Below are 7,095 nucleotides of genomic sequence, written 5' to 3' on the forward strand. Positions count from 1 at the left end.
GCCAAACTTGGCGAAACGTAAATATACCGAACTTTGGCGCTTGAAGATTGGCCGAATGTTGGTTCAATATTGGCAAACCTATACTTGTCTACCCAATACTGGACTAAACTTGGCTAAACCTTAATGTACCGAACCTTGGCACTTGAAGATTGGCCGATCATTGGTCCTGTATTGATAAACCAATATTTTACTGCACACTACTAGACCAAATTCGGCGAAACTTTAATGTACTGAACCTTGACACTTGAAGATTGACTGAACATTGGTCCAGTGTTGACAAATCTATATTTAACTGCCCAATACTGGGCCAAACTTGGCGAAACGTAAATATACCGAACTTTGGTGTTTGAAGATTGACCGAATGTTGGTTCAGTATTGGCAAACCTATACTTGGCTACCCAATACTGGACTAAACTTGGCGAAACCTTAATGTACCGAACCTTGGCACTTGAAGATTGACCGAACATTGGTCCTGTATTGATAAACCAATATTTTACTGCCCAATACTAGACCAAACTCGGCGAAACTTTAATGTACTGAACCTTGACACTTGAAGATTGACTGAACATTAGTCCAGTGTTGATAAATCTATATTTAACTGTCCAATCCTGGGCCAAACTTGGCGAAACGTAAATATACCGAACTTTGGCGCTTGAAGATTGGCCGAATGTTGGTTCAATATTGGCAAACCTATACTTGTCTACCCAATACTGGACTAAACTTGGCTAAACCTTAATGTACCGAACCTTGGCACTTGAAGATTGGCCGATCATTGGTCCTGTATTGATAAACCAATATTTTACTGCACACTACTAGACCAAATTCGGCGAAACTTTAATGTACTGAACCTTGACACTTGAAGATTGACTGAACATTGGTCCAGTGTTGACAAATCTATATTTAACTGCCCAATACTGGGCCAAACTTGGCGAAACGTAAATATACCGAACTTTGGTGTTTGAAGATTGACCGAATGTTGGTTCAGTATTGGCAAACCTATACTTGGCTACCCAATACTGGACTAAACTTGGCGAAACCTTAATGTACCGAACCTTGGCACTTGAAGATTGACCGAACATTGGTCCTGTATTGATAAACCAATATTTTACTGCCCAATACTAGACCAAACTCGGCGAAACTTTAATGTACTGAACCTTGACACTTGAAGATTGACTGAACATTAGTCCAGTGTTGATAAATCTATATTTAACTGTCCAATCCTGGGCCAAACTTGGCGAAACGTAAATATACCGAACTTTGGCGCTTGAAGATTGGCCGAATGTTGGTTCAGTATGAGCAAACCTATACTTGTCTACCCAATACTGGACTAAACTTGGCTAAACCTTAATGTACCGAACCTTGGCACTTGAAGATTGACCGAACATTGGTCCAGTATTGATAAACCAATATTTGACTGCCCAATACTTGGCCAAATTTGTCGAAAGGTTAGTAAACCGAACTTTGACACTTGAGGATTGACCGAAAAATTGTGTAATATTGACAGAATTCCGCGTCAGAGTACCCGATAATTCGATTTCGACGAAAAAAACACCTACATACACAATTTTATTCATTCTGAAAAACTACAATGAACCCTGTAATGTTTTCACTGTACATGGCCCTGCACAAAATGGACCTCTCACAGTCACAACATTAGAGACTTTGTTTGTTTTACCTCACCTACTTTCTCGTAGTTTTTTGGCTGAATATTACGTAACACTTTGCCTATCCTTAATGTGATCGTTGAATCACAAGCAATTACTTAATAAAAAGAAAAGCAGTTTCAAGAGATATTTGACTGCTTTCTGTCCATGTGAAATTATGGAAGTTTCCAACATAATAAAATAAAATAAAATAGGTTGAATAATGATAAGCGAATCCATCTCTAACAACAAAAAAAAATATTAAAATTGTCAATGGGCATTCGTTTCCATAAGCAAAAAATTATTTTGTTCACGTTATACATATGTGGACGCCTATCGTAGTTGATATGCGATTTTCAAACTATCGAGTGTTTTTAGTGATGGCTAAGTAATATTAGTAATCCCTTATAGCATCGCCACTCCCTCACTAACAGATTCGCATTTTTAGATACATTTTGCCTTAGAAATTCTTTTTAGTAGCCTCTTGAAGCCAATATTTATTGATATATGGAAAATAAAGATGAATACGCAAATTAGATAGACCGAAACGTGGCATGGGGCGGGTAGCAATAAAGGATGGTGTCGATGAGCTTTAGGCGACGCGCCGACGATGCCGGCGCGGTTGAATGCAAGAAGTTGTTTGCGAAATTTCATAGAGCGAATTGCGCGACTTGCGAAAATGGATAAAGTGCGCGATGTATTATTCAAGAATTTTATGCTAAAGTTATTAGGGCGCCCGCGCCCAGGAGCAAATGACGATTCCGGCTCAGCCGTTTGCCTCCTTTGCCTCCGAGCTTTGCAGTGACGATCGTGTTGCTACCGACACCATCAGCACGTCAATTCCTATATCGTTTATCGACAAGTTCCTATCACTACGCGTTAATTCTCGACGAATGTCAACAATCATTATTTTATATAACAAGAAAAAATAATAACAGAAGAATATTAGTTCAATTTATTTCCAGTGTTTGCAGAAAAAGATAAAGTAAAAAATTCACCAATAATTTTCGACAATGTTGGTTAAACTGATCTTCAAAAAGGCTTTCAATTTTTTTTTATCAATATAATTTAAGAATTATTGAAAACAAATTTGAAATCAAACACCCCGTGACTTAAGTGTTAAAATAAAAAGACCATTCAACTCTTTTTAATAATTTTGAAAGACCGCCTTAAAGAGATAAGCTCCGCATTGACTTCTTATGAATGCGGAAACGGATGTCAAAATGAATACAGATGTTCCACAGTTCCGCATACGAATATTCCCAAAAACCCTGGTATATGTAGATAAATCGATTGACTGACACAAAAAAAATGAATGTAAGGGTTCCAAATTGACCAGAGAACCCCAAAACTGTACGTGTTAAACACCCCACGACTTAAGTGTTAAAAAGACCATTCAACACTTTTGATAACTTTAAAAGACCGTCTTAAAAAGAGAAGCTTCGCATTGACTTCTTATGAATGCGGAGACGGATGTCAAAATGGGTACAGGAGTTCCGCGGTTCCGCATACGAATATCCCCAACATTCCTGCTATAGGTAGATAAATCGATTGACTGACACAGAAAGAAACTGAATGTATAGAATAAGGGTTCCAAATTGACCAGAGAACCCTAAAAATGTTCGTGTACTTGTACGAATGTATCAAAATTCACTCAAGATGTGTACATGAGTTAGGATATCGTGGGGTGGAATTGACGTTTGACAGATCGTCAAGGGACCTCGATGGCGTCGCCCATTCCTCCGTCGCCGCCTGTGACGAGCTTTACGAGGTTAACTCTTCGAGAGCTTTGATTTTAAATTCCAATTCATTACGATTCGTTCTGCGGCCTTTGCGTCGCTGCTTTACCTAATTTGTTACGACCCGGATGAGACAAACTCAGTTTAGAAAGGATAGCCGACATTTCTCGACGACAATGTTGGCGGCGGCGCCGGGGACGACGCTATGTCTAGGCATCGGCGTCAATGACAAAAACGCGAAAAGCGTTTCGAAAAGAACAAACGAAAAACAAAGGAAATCTACAACGAAAGTGACAGCAACAAGATTTCCATAACATGATTACTGATGTAGCTATAAGTAGATAACTATAGTTGGATCGTTCAAAATTGGCATAGTCCACAATAAATCTGTCGCATTTACATCCCTTTTTCAACTTATTAACTGAACTAGAGCGGTTGCTGACAGAACGCCTACTTTTACTCACGACGGACGTTGTAAGGACTAGAAAAACACCCACCCCTTGTGGGCCTCATGAGGTTGCCCCCTAGGATAAAAAAGGAGCATACATCGCCTTGCTGCATTTGCGCATCATCAGGAATGCCGCATGCAGCCCCCGCGGGGAAAAATTATTGCTACCCCATTAAAAATTTTTGGAAAAATTAACTTTCTTATTAATGAAAAAAATACAAAATTGAATGAAAAATATATTTTACGAAAAACTTTTCATTTTTACATATGTAGTAACGGTATACAAATATTACTTCTTTACTTTCGTCAATAACATTAAGATAAACTATTTTTTATCAACATCTATGATTTTGCAGGTAACAATATTTCCATTGTTTGCAGAAACTATAGCTATATTTCTAAATATTTGACATTGCATACAAAGGGATTTTCTTTTTCGAAGTACTTTTCCACAAATTTCCATATCTTATTTATGTCTTCATTTGAAGGAATATATACATATGTCACTCATTTGTAAAATTTGTTTGCTCTTAAGTAAGATTGTATTATTCAACCCTTTGTAGTCATAATAATACTTTAAATTGCAATCGGTTTGCTGTTGTTCGACTTGATGCGTCTGGTTTCAGTTGTCTTATAATAATAACATGTCAGGGCCTTTGTTAGTTCGTTGCAAATCTAAAAGATTTCATTGAAACAATGACATAATTAGCCAAGGGGATTTTAAGTTTTTCATTTTACCTATGATATTTTCAAACGGATTTGCCTCATCGAGCCCCCATAAGGTAGATTTAATTGTAGGTTTATACATGTGTTAGATTTGCCCCTTAAGACCTATATAAAAAACCCATGAGGCAATCCTCATTTTAGTATCACCACTTTTTTTGGTGGGATTTGCATGAGGAATCTACGGGAAAATCCCTATATCGACATGCCTCTCGTTAGTAGGGTTGCCATCCGGATTTAAAAATTTAAAGTCTTGGGCCGCCCGCAACACACGTAAAAAAAATCTAACTGATTATTAAAACAATTTGTAACAAACTGTAATAAGATTCTGTTTTGTTAGGTACCTTGAAAATAATGATAAAAAATTACTAAATTTAATTTTAAGGTCCGAAAATAAATAAAATGGTGATTTATGACATTTTCAACTGTTTTTGGTTACACTGATTATGTTTAAAAAAACCTGTTGACATGTCCGGGTTCTGGACTCTAAAATCCGGGGTTTTCATGCGTCTTGTCCCGGTTTCCAAATTTTAGAGATGGCAACTCTACTCGTTAGCCACATGAGACCCGCACACAACATGAGGCATGCCCTCTATAAATTCTAGTCGGAGAATATCGTTAATATAGAAAAGAGATGTCAGGCAGAAATTGCAGCGGACACTAATAATGAAAAAGGAATAACGTTACAAGAATTAATATGTAACAGAAAGAGAAACAGAATTTGAACACATTTTGACACCTTTCAAAATAATATTTATCACTATTTATTTTTATTAATCTCGAATGTCTTAATTACCTACTATTAAAAATTATAGATTTATTTATCAATTTATTTATACGTACCTATAACAATTGCAAACTCGCGCTATTTCAGAAATTACATAAGTATCTTGTGTATGTACGCGGAGGAAGGTAATGTCGAAAATGTGGTAAGAAATGTTTCTGTAGCGTCGGTTGAGAGTTAGCGTCGTTCTTATCGCGTAAAAGTAAACGTTGTCGGAATTTGACGTGAAAAGCCCATAAATCTAAAATGAATAACTCATTTGCGGGAAGAACCCGATTATGCTGAACACGAAGCCGTTTGCCGCAGGTTAAATGTACAAATTTAAAAATTGTGCTCGTATTTTAGCGGCCCGCCGCCACGCCTGCAAATAGAATAATCTAAGAAATCGATCTATGGATGCTGACACTTTCACACCGTAAAATTCGAAAATATTTCGTTAAAACAATATTGTCCTAGAAGTTACAACAGAACAGAAATGAAACATACCATTACGTTTAATCACAAATTNACAAAGCCTCGGAAAGGAAATTTCGTTGAAGGTGAGCGTGTTTTTAATGCCAATCACATTATAAAATTCGGAAATAACAAATCCGGAAGCTAGCCTTCAAATTCCGTCAAGTTTACTGCCTACATTTTACAAACTTCGGATTTAAAAAGTGATTCACTTTAGATAATTGGTGAGGTGATTCTGATTCTAAATGTGATTTTTGTTTTATTTTTTTCTTCTTTCTTTAACTTAAAAAAAAAGCGCCGCTATAGACAAAATGTCGTTATAAACGATGTCGTACTAACGTACAAAGCGATATTCTGGTTAAGGTGTCTCATATAGAATTAGGGCACGGTATCGTCTACAACTACATACTTAACGAGTCGTTCTAAGCGATGTCGCTATAAGCGGTTTTAACTTGAGACTTCCCGTATCCAAACGAATGAGTAGTCACTGCGTCTGCTATAATAAGGTGGCGCCAATGTTCGGAATCGTTTGACTTCTCGGACGTTCTAATTATTACTGGTTACCGTGGAATGTTAGTAGTTGGTGCGCTGATGTATGGGAGCACTGAACGCAAGAATTGCAAACCACATGGACGCACAGCGGTGCAAAAATATCTAATAACGTGTATTTTATTATAGCCGCATGCATAATATACATATTACGTGTATATTCTAGTCGACACATACACATGAAGTTGAAAGAAATGTAGTAGACTAATTTAAAATACGACGTAAAAAACGATATTTATATTTATTGGAGGTACGCATTTAATCCTTGTAGAAATAATGAAAGAGAATTCTTCCATTACCTTATCATCATTATAAGGTCGTCTGTCCTAACACTAGTTGGTTACGCACCTCTACTCTTTCCTATCCTGAGCTAATCTTCGCATTTCACTAACTAGAACATCCGACATCCTTAACTATTTGCGAATAGTAATCTAATCTAGGTCTACCTCTACCCCTCCTAACTCTCATTTCTGCCTCTAATATGCCTCTGACTAAACCTTTATTCCTAAGAACGTGTCCTACCAACCTATCTCGCCTATTTCTTATTGACTTCCATAGAGTCCTCTGTTTTCCTATTCAATCTAATATCTCTTCATTTCTAACCTTCTCTATCCACGGTATCCTCATCATTCGCCTGTAACACCTCATTTCGAACGCTTCTAACCGTTTCTTTTTCGCACCCATACACCGCCGCGCTATAATAATACACCTTAATCAATCTTTTTCGAATTTCTAAATTAATCGTTCGCAAGCATA

The sequence above is a fragment of the Agrilus planipennis genome, unplaced genomic scaffold, assembly GCF_000699045.2.
Source record: "Agrilus planipennis isolate EAB-ADULT unplaced genomic scaffold, Apla_2.0 scaffold79, whole genome shotgun sequence".
In the NCBI taxonomy this organism is placed as follows: domain Eukaryota; kingdom Metazoa; phylum Arthropoda; class Insecta; order Coleoptera; family Buprestidae; genus Agrilus; species Agrilus planipennis.